Below are 14,822 nucleotides of genomic sequence, written 5' to 3' on the forward strand. Positions count from 1 at the left end.
TGGATCCGTGATCTCCCTCAAGGATCTTAAAAAAATATTAACATCTGATCATGATGGAGGCTATAAGCTTAGCTTACCTCTATTCTCAACAATAAATAAATAAACTGATTCCATACTACATCTATTCATTATTATACTCAGTGGTGAGCTATGGAAATTTTAACAAAGGGCTCACATCGTCGAGCAAAGAAAAAGCTGTATTTCACACAAAAACTTTTATTAATACGAATTGTGTGCAAATGCCAATCAAAAAGTATGAGGGAACAATCTACCTGTAAAGCCTATCATTTTTAAACAAATATTTCATGATCTAAACAGAAATATTTCCACACAATCATCTATGTTAATTTATCTTACATAAGAAAAATATTTTTTAACTATCAAAATATAATAAGAATAAAATCTTTTATAATCGCACATATGCAATAATCTGCATTTTTTATAAACAAAATAAATTTGTTTTGTTTGCTATAGAAGTTTTTATGACAAACAATCTATAAATAATATAATAAATATTATCTAAACACAATAATATTGAAATACTTTTTTACTAAATAGCTTAAGGAAATTACAACGTATACTAGGCTATACATTAAAATAAATTTTAATACACTTCCAATATTTCGGCAACAACTGCCATTTTCACAGGAACTTAAAAACAAGACACATGCATGCAAGCACAACAAACAGTAAATGAGGATGAAGCAGGAAGCTATTCTTTCTCCTAAAAGTCCTGATGGCGCTCCCTAGCAGGCAATGTTGGTATTCTTGAGCGATTGGGCTGAAGATCTTCTGATGTAGGTTTCCCAAATTTGGGGCAGTCTCATGCAAATTTGGGAAACCTACATCAGAAGACCTTCAGCCCAATCGCCCAAGAATACCAACATTGCCTGCTAGGGAGCGCCATCAGGACTTTTAGGAGAAAGAATAGCTTCCTGCTTCGTCCTCATTTACTGTTTGTTGTGCTTGCGTGCATGTGTCTTGTCTTTAAGTTCCTGTGAAAATGCAACGTCATATTGCCGAAATATTGGAAGTGTATTAAAATTGATTTTAATGTATATTCTGGTAAACATTGTAATTTCCTTAAGCTATTTAGTAAAAATGTATAACCAACGTCTAAGCCTTTCCACGAGAATATTGAAATACATTATATTTCTCTTTTGTTTTTTATCCTTCAAGTGATAATCAACGATACCAATCAAGGGGCATTATTTTATAGTCCTATTTCTTTATATGTGATTACCAAAAGTGAATTCTTATTTGTAAAATGGTAATAGCAGTAACCATAATATTTTATTTAATAAAATTACTTTTGAGAAGATTTCACATGAAAAAAAAAAAAGAACTCACTGTCTGGTGCACATTTACTCAGAAAAAAACAACTCCTTTACAGGTTAATATTTACAAACAATTACTTTAAGGAAATACTTATGACAACAGCTGCCACACTTTATTTCCTTCCTCCTTCACATCTTGTGTTCTTCTAGGAGGATCTATAGCCGAGCGATGATTTTCTAGAAAAGATTTGAAACAGGGATTCGGATTAAATTTATTCAAAGGTTTCCCATTTATACATATTGTCATTAAATCTGAAATATGTTTTATAGTGAGAGAAGATCACTTTGTCACGATATTATTCATCACACTAAAAGCTCGTTCAGCTTCAGCACTGCAAACTGCAATTGTTGCCATAATCAATTTGGCTTTTTTTCACCATGCTGGGAATTTCATTTTGTAACTTTCCAGTCAAAGCCATTTCCACTAAATCTCTAAAATCATTAATTTTAATTTCATATTTCAAAATAAAATTTAAAGATCTTATTCTCTTTTCTCCTTCTAACCATGGACACATAACTTATTCCATGTTTCAGGATAACACATTTAAAATTTTTTTCAGTTCTTCATCTTCCAAATCTTCATAATTTTCATTTTTAAGTTTAAAATTACTTTGCTGCATTAATCTATCCTTTAAAGACATTATAAGAGAGTTTAGTAATATTTCTCGTGGTAGTTTGTGAAATCTGATTTTGCTTTCAATTTCTATTCCTTCAAATTCTTTTGATTTTAACATGGTATCAATTTTAGATTCATAAGAACCTACCTACACAATTTTTAAAATCATTAATTGCATTAATTGTTTGCATGATTAATGAGTTAGCCCTTATAATACTTATATTGCAACTCTGTAGAGCTTCTGACAGATATGATAATTCCTGTAGGATATCAATCATTAATGCTAGATCTTTTAAAAATTCCAAATTGAGAAGTTGGTTTAAAAAGCCCTTATATTTATCGTTCGATGCAAAATGCTTGCATAAAGCTGGGTAATTTTTCCACACAGCAAGAGCCATTCATAAACTGCAAGCTGTCCATCATAGTCCAAACACACGACTGATCCTTGAAATTTCGATACCAAGGTCTTTTGCAATCGTATTTAATTCTCATTGATTTTTTGGTGATTGATGATAAAAAGCATATAATTTATCCATAAATATTTCAAAATGATTTATTTCTTTAATGTTTTTTTATCAAATCGCCTAATGCTAATTGTAACGACGAGCTACGTAATGCCAAATCACAATGTTGGGAATTTTTTGTAGAAGTTTGATTGCAACACCCGATTTGTTTCCCACATCACACTAACTCCATCAGAACAAAATGCAATGAGATGATTTTTTAAATAGTCATCAGAAAATCCATATGAATTTAAAGTAGCAATTATAGTAGCATGTATACATTCTGAGGTGGTATTTTCTAGTTCTACAAGATCTACAAAAATCATACATGGTTCAGTGAGCTCAACTTGTACGTGAATAACTAAAACACTTATTTTCGATAATGTTGTCGATTTGCCTGCTATTATAGAATTTTTTTTTTTCTATGGAGAATATTTCTTTTTTTGGAGAATATTTCTAATTTTATTTGTTTAGAAATATATTCAACTATTCTAATTCCTGAGAATCTAGAATGCAATGATAATCATAGATCAATACCATTTTTAATTTGCAGCTCGATTAAATTTGGTAAATCACACATTGGTCGGTTTCTCTTCATTTAGTTTGTCAATTAAATTTGGTAATATAGATTTGTCACATTCTTCATTTATTTTTATAATTTTATTATGAGCAAATGATTCATTATGTTTGGATAGCTTTTTACGCAAAGATGCGGTTCTTGAGTCTGTAGTGTTTCCATTCGGTTCTATTTTCATTTCTACCCATTCCTTTGATAGGTGACAACTTTTTTCTCCTTCAACACCTAAGTTTTTATATTTTGAACAAACACGACATCCTAATTTACCATTTTTAACTTCTAACCACTTATACTGTGTTTTGAAATACGATGCTTGCTTCTCATTCCAGCAATCAGGTAAATGATTTTCTTTTTCTCCTCCAACTTGTTGCATATTCATTGAATCAATGTGCATATTATCTTCAACTTTATCTTTGACTTCATTTTCAACTGCAGTAGAATCGGCAGAATCACTTTTCATTATTTTTTCTTTCTCAAAAAAATTTAATAAATTTGACTGTCTTTTCATGTTTCACAGATAAAAATACTTTTACAATTATAAAAATAAAATTTGCTGAATATACAGTTTTTAAATATATTATTATTTTTAAATTTTAAACACAAACAATTGTTATACATCAGTGTACTGACGAACACAGAACTAATGTCCAGTGGAACAACCCGTTGATGACAGTTTTACGAACATTTGATTGGCTACTGGTTTTACCGTATGATTGGCTACCAGAAGGGAGAAGAGGAGTTATAGAGGAGTTGAAACAATAATTCCAAATAATCTATACATTGCCGAATAGACTAATTTTTGTTAGGTTACCGTATGAGTTTGCTGCTTAATATATATCAAAAAATTATGTTTTTTTTTTTTTTTTTTTTTTGAAAAAATAATAAAGTAAACAAGAAGAACAAGGAGTTCGCAAATTTGAGAAAAATTTAACAGCTCGCACGAGCCCCTTATAGCTCACCACTGATTATGCTGATATGTAAATCAATTAAATCATTTTTTTTTGTATTTTTTTATATTAACCACACAGAGAAGTAATCACAAAACCTATAACAGTATAGTACCATGTGTAGACAAGTGATCCTTGTACCTAGTAGTAAAAGTAGAAACCTAGTAACAAGGTTCTTAAAAAGCTGGGAAAAACAATATGGGGAAAGCTGTTCCAAAAAAACACAGATTTAATGAAGTTGAATTCCATCCATCCACCCACCAACCTGTGGATGGATGGTGATGAGTGGCTGCTTGTATCCTTACATGATTGGAGGAAATGGAAGAAAGGTGGTGGTGGTGGTGGTGGTGGTGGCTAGTTCAGTGAAAAGTACCTAAACAAAAAATAATAATGTATAAATAGCACCTATTGGGCAGAATGTCCTCTTCTGTATATCTCATAAGTCAAGATTCTTAGGGAGGTTTTAGGTGCACTATCCCAAATGTGAGAACAATATTCTAAGGATGGTCTGACTTGGGAGAGAAATAGCATCTTTCTTCTGGGTGATAAGACAGGACTTTCGATAGCTCTGAAATTCACTAGAGCAAGGGCACCAAATTATCTAACCCTTAGCCCAGTGACAGTTAAATGTATTATAGCTTTTAGTTTCTTGTAGATAGGATTGACATAAAAAAGTTTAGGTTGTCTTAGAGCAGCTTAATCCAGTCTGTATAGTATCTTAAAGACTGTAGCCACAGTCTTTAAGATAAAGTTTTTATTATTATTATTATTATTACCACGGGCTACTCCAGGAGTCCTTAGACTCATCGAGGGAGGCCCTAAACATCATGTTCACGCAGCTGTTCAACATTCTCACAGTATCTATCATACCTTGCCTTGAACTCGCTCACTGTCATAGCACCCACAACAGACTCTGGCAGCTTATTCCACTCATTTACCACTCTAAAAGTAAAGAACCCAGCTCTAACACCCCTGCTAACCACCCTCTTGCCCAGCTTCCATGGGTGTCCCCTAGTTCTCCCACCACCAGTCCTGATCTCAAAAATATCATCTGAATTAATCCTATAGAATCCTTTTAGCAATTTGAATGTCTCAATCATGTCTCCCCTTTTCTGCCTATCAACTAGTTTCTGCAACCCACAAATCTTCAACCTGTTCTCATATGGTGTATTCCATAGACCTGCTATCATCTTAGTCACTCGCCTCTGGATCCTCTCAACCTCCTCCCCATCAAGAAGGAACCGAGGTGACCAAATCTGGGCACAGTAGTCGAGATGAGGTCTTATCAGGGCTCGGTACAGAGGTACAATAACTTGTTTTTCTCTGCTCGTCAAGGTATTTTTCAACAACCAAGTGAGTTGATGAGCTGATTTAGCTACTTTCGCAATGTGCCCCCTAAACTTCATCTCCCTATCCACCAACACTCCCAAGTCCCTGGCCTCATCAATCTCTTGGAGTACAGTTCCACCAATGTGGTATACTGCTGCTAATCTTTTCACTCCGAAATGCATAACCTTACATTTTGTCACATTAAATTGACATCCATTCTCCTTAGTCCAGAACTCCAATCTATCTACGTCATCTTGCAAGACTTTGACATCTTCTGCATTCACTATCGCCCTACCCAACTTTGCATCATCAGCGAACAAATGAACTGTCCCACTTAGACCCTTCCCTATATCGTTAATGAACAGATTAAACAGCAGTGGTCCAAGAACAGAACCCTGTGGCACACCACTAGTCACAGGCCGTTTTTTGGACTCTACTCCTGAATAAACTACTCTTTGATATCTCTCCATCAACCACCCAGCTATCCATCTCACCAACCCTATATCCATTCCCATATGTTGTAGTTTACGGATTAGAATTCCATGTGGTATCCTGTCAAATGCCTTTGCCAGGTCCAGCAGTATCACTGTAAACCCATTTCCCTTATCCAGTTCAACCATCACCTTGTTATAAAACTTGAGCAAGTTACTGAGGCATGATCTACCCTTCACAAAGCCATGCTGTCCTCTGTACAGTATCTCATTTTCATCAATCCATTCCTGTATTTTTCCCTTGACTACTTTCTCCAAGACCTTGACAACGACTCCTGATATGCTGATCGGGCGGTAATTAGCAACCATAGTCTTGGATCCTCCTTTATGCAGTGAAACTATTTTCCCCTCTTTCCACGCCTTCGGGACTAAGCCAAACCTGAGACTCAGATTAAACAACATGGTCAAGGGCACTGATAATTCATTAGCCGCTTCATGCAAGACCCGTGCCGGTATACCATCCAATCCCACAGATGTATTCACATTAAGGTTCTGTAATACACTATTCACCTCCACTTCATTCATCACAATTCCCATATAAACTAATGGTTCCTTCATTTTTTCAACGTCACCACCTGGATGATATACTTTTGCAAAGTGCGCGCTCAGTAACTCCACTATATCGACTGGTTCAGTGAACTCTTTACCATCGTCATTCCTTAAAATCATTTTGCCATGTACAGTTTTTTTCTTGCTTGCAGCATATTGAAAGAACTGTTTGGGATTCTCTTTTGCTTGCATAGCTAGTTTCCTTTCATAATCGGCTTTTGCTGTTTTTACCACACTCGTTACCCTTCTGGCCTGTACTTTATACCGTTCGTGTGCCTGCAGGTCACCCCTTTCTTTAAATTCCCTCCATAGTTGTTTCTTTTTTTGCAGCTCAAGCTTAATGGTGTTATTCATCCATTTAACCCCTCCTTGTTTCACTATTCGGACCTTAGGTATACAATCAGCCATAACCTCCTGTAAATGCTCTTTGATCACTTCCCATGCTCTATCGACGTCCAGCCCTTGCAGTTGTACATGCCATGGCACTGATCCAAGCAATCTCCTAAGCTTGTCATACTTGCCAGTACGGTAATTCCACATATACCCTGTCTTAATCACAAATTTCACACCTTTAGCCACCTCCCAGGTCAAGACCTTATGATCACTCTCACCAATAGGTGGCAAGTTATGGCAGATCATTGTCCTATATCTCTGTATAGCTTCTCTGAGAATTTCAACAGAAAATTCCGAGGATGGGAATATACTGTTATTCCAACAATGAAATAATGTACACTACACAATTAAATAACAAAATCATAATTGAAAAACTTAAGTTAAACACTAACACGGAGGACTTCCTAAGTTATGCAGCAAGAGATGCTCTTGCCTATCACTTCTCTCTCTTTCTTTTTTATACTACCACCTCTACCATTAAAGACTATGTATGTGACATAAGTTTCTTTTTTTGAAATATGAATTTTAACTGATGTATTTTTTTCTATGGAAATCTTTTATAACTTATTTTTTATTTAAGCACTTTATAGTAAAAATTAAAGCTATGGCAATACTACTGGAAAGGATAAAGATGCTCTAAATTTAAAATACATTAACAAAATTATTTGATCATATTACATGATATAATTAAAAGCAATTTCATACTGCCTGTCAAATGAAACAATCAAAAGTAATATCCCTCCAATTTATGGCATTAAAAAGATACTGTTTCATTTGCTGAGCAACATGAAATATATCTATCATCTGTAGAACCTAGTTGTTGTTCTTTGGTGCATCAATCCCAAGATTGGTTAGTTAGAGCAACACATCATAACATCCTATCTTGAGACCTCCTTTTTATCTCTTCATAACTCTTAGTGCCAGTTAGCATTATTATGTTATTATATATGAAATTCTTGGTCTGCCTCATGGCCTCTTTCCTTCTACAGTCCCCTCCATTATTTCTGTAATCAGTCCCCATGCCTCAGATGGTGTCCAATTAGGATTTTTCTTCTTATTGATGTGGTTCATTAATAACTGCTCTTCATGAACTATATTTGGAACTTCATTACTTTTTTTTTCTGTCCAACTAATTTTCATCATCTTTCTCCAGCACCAAAGTTCAAATGTCTCCAACTTTTTGATGTCTTGTTTTGTTAGCGTGCAGGCCTCACAATAATATAATGCAATGCTCCATATGTATGTTTTCACTGGCCTTTTTTTTTTTTTTTTTTTGAGCTGGGTTACCAGTCCTTTACTGATAAAAATGTTTCTTCTGTTTTATGTTGTAAAATGAACATTTTACAACATAAAAGTATTTTATGTTGTAAAATGCTTTTTTGGCCAAGATTATTCGTGCTTTAATATCTGACTGGTTTCTTCCATTTATCTATTAGAACCTACTAATAGATAACTTACATAAAAGTGCCAAATCAGTTAAGAGAATAGAAATTTATAAATACAATATGAAGAAAAAATTCCCAACAATATGGAATAATGAAATGGTACAAAAAGGACACAATAACTCATATGAGAGCAGAAAGAGAGAAGAAGTAAAGTTACCAAAACAATAATATCAGAATTTCCTTCACATATGACTCTGATTTTTATACTTGTATATCATCATTGTTACAGGGTATTCAGGAATAAAATATACATATAGCAATACTGTAAAATCTTCATAAAATCAAAACTGTGGACTTACTTTTTATGGGTTGCTTGAGGGTCAAAGCTAGATAACAGAGAAGACTTCCAAATGGCCTTTAAGGAATGCACAGAATCAACCAGGGCTTCTGATCTAATATCTAATACTCACCTTCTTGTGATGCACCTCAGTTAATAGGTCTCAACCTAGATAGTAAAAAAAGAGAATGGGCTGGAATTTCGGACTTAGCCAACCAAACTGTGTTCTGTTTTGGCTTAAACCAACATGATGTTGATACAACAAGACAGAATGCCATGCCAGTTGGAGCATCACCTTGCTAAACAATACTGCTGTTTTTGTAAGAGAACAAGAGCAAAGAATGAAAAGTCAGCTACTGGAATAAATTCCAACTCAACATCAGCAGAATTCAGGATAAGCACTATCAATTTAAGAAGAATCATTGGTGAAAAAAATTTATAATAATAAATATAACATTGCGTGTCAGTTAAAGAGAATCTTTTAACTCGCAGGCAGTTTCAAGAAGAGTGAATGGGCAACCATCAAAATAGGGAACTGGAACACAAATGAGATATTTGTGTCTATAATCCTAAAGAAACCCTTAGTAAGGGAATACCGTGAGTAGACATATAAATACAAAATTAATGAAGGAAAATCTCACGTAAAAAGATTTTTTTAATAGTATAATTTTCGCCTGTGTGCCAAAGGCATCTTCAGTACATTTTAAGCTCAAATTAAACAATAACTGACAATTCCAAAAAGCGCCACCTAAGTAGCTCGTGTAAAATAACTAAAAAGGTAAATAAAATTTCCTAACAAAAAAAAAAAAAAAAAACTATATATACAATTAAAAGTTAGGAAAGATTAGCTGATTTGTAAAATACTATCTCCCATAAAGGGGATAGACGTAAACCATCAGATCTGCTTAAGTTAGGAGAGTGGAGTAAAGTTTCATATATTTATTTCTTTATAAAGCCTATGAGGAACCGACTTTTGTGAAGGAGTCTTGTCTTTTTCCAATGAACTCTATGTCTGGTTAAGATGGCATGTTCTGCAAGTCCAGACTGTTCAGGTTTAAGGTACTGAATATAAGACTGATGTTCTTCTAGCCAAATAGAGGCAGATCTTCCCGTTTGTCCGAAATAAGATAATCCACAAGAGCAAGGAATCTGGTAGACACCTGGATAATTAAGATGTGGAAGCTTGTCCTTAGGAGAAGTGAAAAAGGTGGAGATTTTTCTGAATGGTTGAAAGGCAACAAAAATATTCAGTGGTTTTAAAACTTCTGCTATATGTTCACTAATGCCTTGTACATAAGGGATATGAATGTGCGTTATTTCCTCTGTATTTGAAGAGGAAGGCATATTAAAACTACTCAAAGCTCTTTTGATGAAGATATTCTTGTATCCATTAGATAGAAAGGAAGAAGTAATATATTGCAGTTCTTTCTGTAAGAGATCATCTGAAGAACAAAAGGAGTTGGCCCGATGAACCAGTGAATCTTACACTAGCTACTTAGGTGGCACTTTTTGGAATTGTCAGTTATTGTTTAATTTGAACTTAACATGTACTGAAGATGCCTGTGACACACAGGCAAAAATTATACTATTAAAAAAATCTTTTTACGTGAGATTTTCTGTCATTAATTTTGTATTTAATCCTAAAGAAAGTTCTACTAAGGAGGAATACGAAGTATTTTAAGTCATTAGAGAAGGCAGCTGGCATAAAAAAACAATGGTTTGTATTGGAGATCTAAACAGAGCATGAAACCAGACATATATGACTTGAGAAAATTTAGAGAAAAGAGCAACACTAGTAATAATAGTAAGTACTTGTTACATTTCTGTTCAGGACAAGGACTAGTTATTACTAACACCATGTTCCAACATAAAGTAGTACATAAATTCTCACAGAGAGAAGATAAAAGAAATAGGAAGTCTACTGAATGTTAGTGTTGATAGTGATGTATATCATCATGCTAGTACAGAACACAAGGTATAAAAGAGATGTGTAACAGGAAGTGATCACCATTTAGTTCTGAGCAAAATAAAATTGAATATCACATTGAAAAGAAAGGTGATTAAGAAAGTTTTAAAAAGAATCAAAGTCCAGCAACTTCAGAGGTGAAATATAGAATCAAGTATATAAATATTTAAGAAAGAATTAAACCATTTAAAACAAGAAACACACCTTGGAGATCCAGTGGCAGACTGAAGTTGTCTATAAGGAAAGAAAATGCAATTTTCTTTGAAAATGAATTATTATTATTCAATTGAAAAATTATCAATAATTATAATTTTTCAATTGAATTTCAATTACTTGTACCATATTATGGATAAGGACCATGTTTTTGATGGGCCATATTTTATATACTGTGTATGTACTACACAGTATATAAAATTTATTCACTACATAATATATATATATATTAATTTAATTTATGTACTACACAATATATATATACATACATATATTATTAAGTGACATTTCTAATGAGTTCAAGGACTCGTCATGGGAAGGCACTTCAAATCTAAAAAATAACAATAATAATATCTGTGCATCTCTGATGTAATGAGAAGTTTAAAAATGTTATAATCAAGATTCAATAGAAAATCAAGTGGGCAGGAATTAGGAAATTAGACTAGCAGTACAGGAATAAAATAAAGCTGGAGATACCAAAGTGGAATATTTCACTGCAATGATTTACAAGGAACTGAAATTTATAGGGTATGCTGCAAAAATTGGGAGGATAACATAGAAGATTATTGCAATAACAGAGAATGCTGATAAACAGAAATACAGAATGAATTATCCCTTTAGTAATAATTAATACTAAGATGTAGATCTATATGCAGATTTAGTTATTCCTAATTGCATTTTCATCAAATTAGGATGCACAAATCTGCAGCATATTCATATTTGTTTCCAGGAAATTGTAAAAAACTGGAAAGAAAGAGTTACAAAAATTGTCACTGATCGCTGAAATATTAGCGAGACAAATTGCAGGGATGTGCATTTTAGAGTTTGGCATATAAGAGGAAAGAGAGGTAACAAATTGGTGAGGGCTATTAACACACTAATGAAAAAATATCATATGCTACAAAAAGCAGAATTAGAGTTATCGGGAGAAAGTAGACAAAGGACATATGAATGTAAGACAGAATCTAAGAAATTGTTCCTTAGTCAAGAGGATGCCATATCTGTTCTCAATCCCACTATGGACATGGATGTTTGCAAACAACTTTAGGTGGCAGATGAATTTCATCATTTTGTGTGAGAACACCTTACTTATCTGAGGCCTGATGTGAGCATCACTGTTGCTCTGAGCTGACACATTGCTTTTCATATCTCATGTCTGCTAAGATAAAGTAAGTTAAACACTATAATGGATAGACCACAAATGACTGAGTATTAACCTTTAGTTCATAATTAGAGATTGTCACTCCTGGATGAACAAACCATTCCTGATACTTTGTTCACTTAAGTGATCAGTAAAGGTATGAAGTTTGAAAACTTCAAGACTTCACACCTTTGCTTGAGTAGTCTTTAGAAGATTCGCAGATTATCTGATATATGTAAGTCCATCTACAGGGGGAAAAAAATGTCCTGCAGAATTGAATCTTGTATAGGTGAGACTGACAATAAAAAAATACATTCCATTTTTGAGTTAAGCAACAAATATCTACACTTTAAGATTTAGTGAACAAGGGTTTGTTTCAATTTAGAACGGTACATTTCTACAAATGGAAATTTGTTCCCTTATCCATAATATGGTAATTATTAATAATTTTTCAATTGAATAATAATTCAATTTCAATAATGGATAATTGAACACAATAATTTTTTTTGAAATTATCCATTATTGAAATTGAATTATTATTCAATTACTTGTACCATATTATGGATAAGGGAACCAATTTCCATTGATAGAAATGCATTGTCCTAAATTGAAACAAACCCTTGTTCACTAAATCTTAAAGTGCAAATATGGAATGCATTTTTTTATTGTCAGTCTCACCTATTATTATTATTATTATTGTTCCAGGCAACTCCAAGGAGTCGACAGACTCATCGAGGGAGGCCCTAACATCATGTCAAGAACAACTATTCGACATTGACACAGTATCTATCATACCTTGCCTTGAACTCATTCACGGTCGTAGCACCCACAACAGACGCTGGAAGCTTATTCCACTCATTCACCACTCTCCAAGTAAAAAACCTAGCTCTAACACCCTTGTCAACCATGCTCTTGCCCAGCTTCCATGCATGGCCCCTAGTCCTCCCACCACTAGTCATATTTTCAAAAATATCTTCTGGATCAATCTTATAGAAACCCTTCAGTAATTTGAATGTCTCAATCATATCACCCCCCCATCGCCTATCGACCAATTTCTGCAACCCACAAATCTTCAACCTATTCTAATAAGGTTCATTCCACAGACCTGCTATCATCTTGGTCACTCGTCTCTGGATCCTCTCCACTTCCTCCCCATCACGAAGAAACCCTGGTGCCCATAACTGGGCACAGTAGTTCAGATGGGGTCTTATCAAGGCTCGATACAGAGGAATAACAACTTGTTTGTCTCTGCATGTTAAAGTATTTTTCAGAAGCCAAGTGATTTGATGAGCTGATTTAGTTACTTTTGCAATGTGCCCGATAAACTTCAATTCCCTATCCACCAACACTCCCAAATCTCTGGCGTCATCAATCTCCTGGAGTATGGTTCCACCAATACGATATACTGCTGCTATTCTTTTCACCCCAAAGTGCATAACCTTACACTTTGCCACATTAAATTGACATCCATTTTTCCTAGCCCAGTCCTCCAAGCTATCCAAATCATCCTGTAAAAGTTTGACATCCTGGGCACTCACAATTGCTCTACCCAACTTTGCATCATCAGCAAACAAGTGAACACTTCCTCTCAAATCCTTTCCTATATCATTGATGAACAAATTGAAAAGCAGTGGTCCAAGAACAGAGCCCTGAGGCATACCACTAGTCACAAGCAGTCTTTTAGACCCAACTCCTGAATAAACCACTCTCTGGTATCTCTCCTTCAACCACCCTCCTATCCATCTCACCAACCCTATATCTATCCCCATCTGCTCCAGTTTACTGATTAGGGTTCCATGTGGTATCCTGTCAAAGGCCTTGGCAAGGTCCAGTAGTATCACTGTAAACCCATTACCCCTATCCAGTTCAGCCGTCACTGTGTTATAAAATGTGAGCAAGTTACTGAGGCATGATCTACCCTTCACAAAACCATGTTGTCCCCCATACAATATCCCATTTTCATCTATCCAATCCTGTATTCTTTTCTTGACTAATTTCTCTAAGACCATGACAATGATTCCTGATATGCTAATCGGTCGGTAATTTACAACAGCAGTCTTGGAACCTCCTTTATGCAGTGGAACTATTTTCCCCTCTTTCCACCCCCTCGGGACTAACCCAGACCCGAGACTCAAATTAAACAAAATTGTCAAGGGTACTGACAATTCTTTAGCTGCTTCTCGTACGACATGAGCTGGTATACCATCCAATCCCACAGATGTATTGACATTGAGGTTATGCAATAGACTACTCACCTCCACTTCATTCACCACAATTCCCGTATAATCTACTGGTTTATTCGTTTCTGCAATGTCACCACCTGGATGATATATTCTTGCAAAGTGCTCACTCAGTAACTCAACTATATCAACTGATTCAGTTACCTCCCTACCCTTGGCATTCTTTAAAATCATTCTGCTATAGCCCAAAAACTATACAAGATTCAATTCTGCAGGACATTTTTTTCCCCTGTAGATGGACTTGAATATATCAGATAATCTGAGAACCTTCTAAAGACCACTCAAGAAAAGGTGTGAAGTCTTGAAGTTTTCAAACTTCATACCTCTATGAAGGAATGGTTTGTTCATCCAGGAGTGACAATCTTTAATTATGAACTAAAGGTTAATATTCAGTCATATGTGGTCTGCTCATTATAGTGTTTAACTGGAAATATTCTCATTTTAAATAAGAATGCCTCCTTGACAATCATCTGGCTACAAATCAGATCAGATTTTTTTTTTTTTTTTTTTTATGTGGCTCTAACACAGGAAAGGTTTTTGCAAGCCTATGTAGTACATTCATACTGGGAGGGCTGAGCACTTTTTTTCCTATTTTTATTAATTTTATTATTTTTGGCTTATTTTTACATAGCCCAAAAACTGCTCTGAGAGATCAAACATGGAACTTTTTTCAAACCATTTCAAGGGCCTCCAAATAAGCAGGGCTGTGATCTGTTTACTGACTGCTATGTAAGTCACAGGAACAACTGCACTAGATTCCTTGAAGAGACAAGACAGGAAGTTATTTTTGAGATAAGC

At 34.6% G+C, this 14,822-nt stretch overlaps 1 protein-coding gene across 2 annotated transcripts in view; it reads right to left on the reverse strand.

Moving 5' to 3' along the window:
* LOC150108608 (uncharacterized) overlaps positions 1 to 14,822 on the reverse strand; it is a 49,256-nt gene that overhangs the window by 32,686 nt on the left and 1,748 nt on the right. Inside the window, exon 1 of one of the 2 annotated variants that reach the window (XM_090416070.1) lies at positions 8,487 to 8,627. The exons of the other annotated variant lie outside the window; for it this stretch is intronic. The gene's annotated coding sequence lies outside the window, so the exon portion shown is untranslated. Of the gene's footprint in view, positions 1 to 8,486; positions 8,628 to 14,822 lie in introns of those variants that run through there. 2 annotated transcript variants of the gene reach the window in all.

Source organism: Typopeltis vanoorti, chromosome 3, assembly GCF_054136105.1.
Source record: "Typopeltis vanoorti isolate ZY-2024b chromosome 3, IOZ_Tvanoo_1.0, whole genome shotgun sequence".
NCBI classification, from domain to species: domain Eukaryota; kingdom Metazoa; phylum Arthropoda; class Arachnida; order Uropygi; family Thelyphonidae; genus Typopeltis; species Typopeltis vanoorti.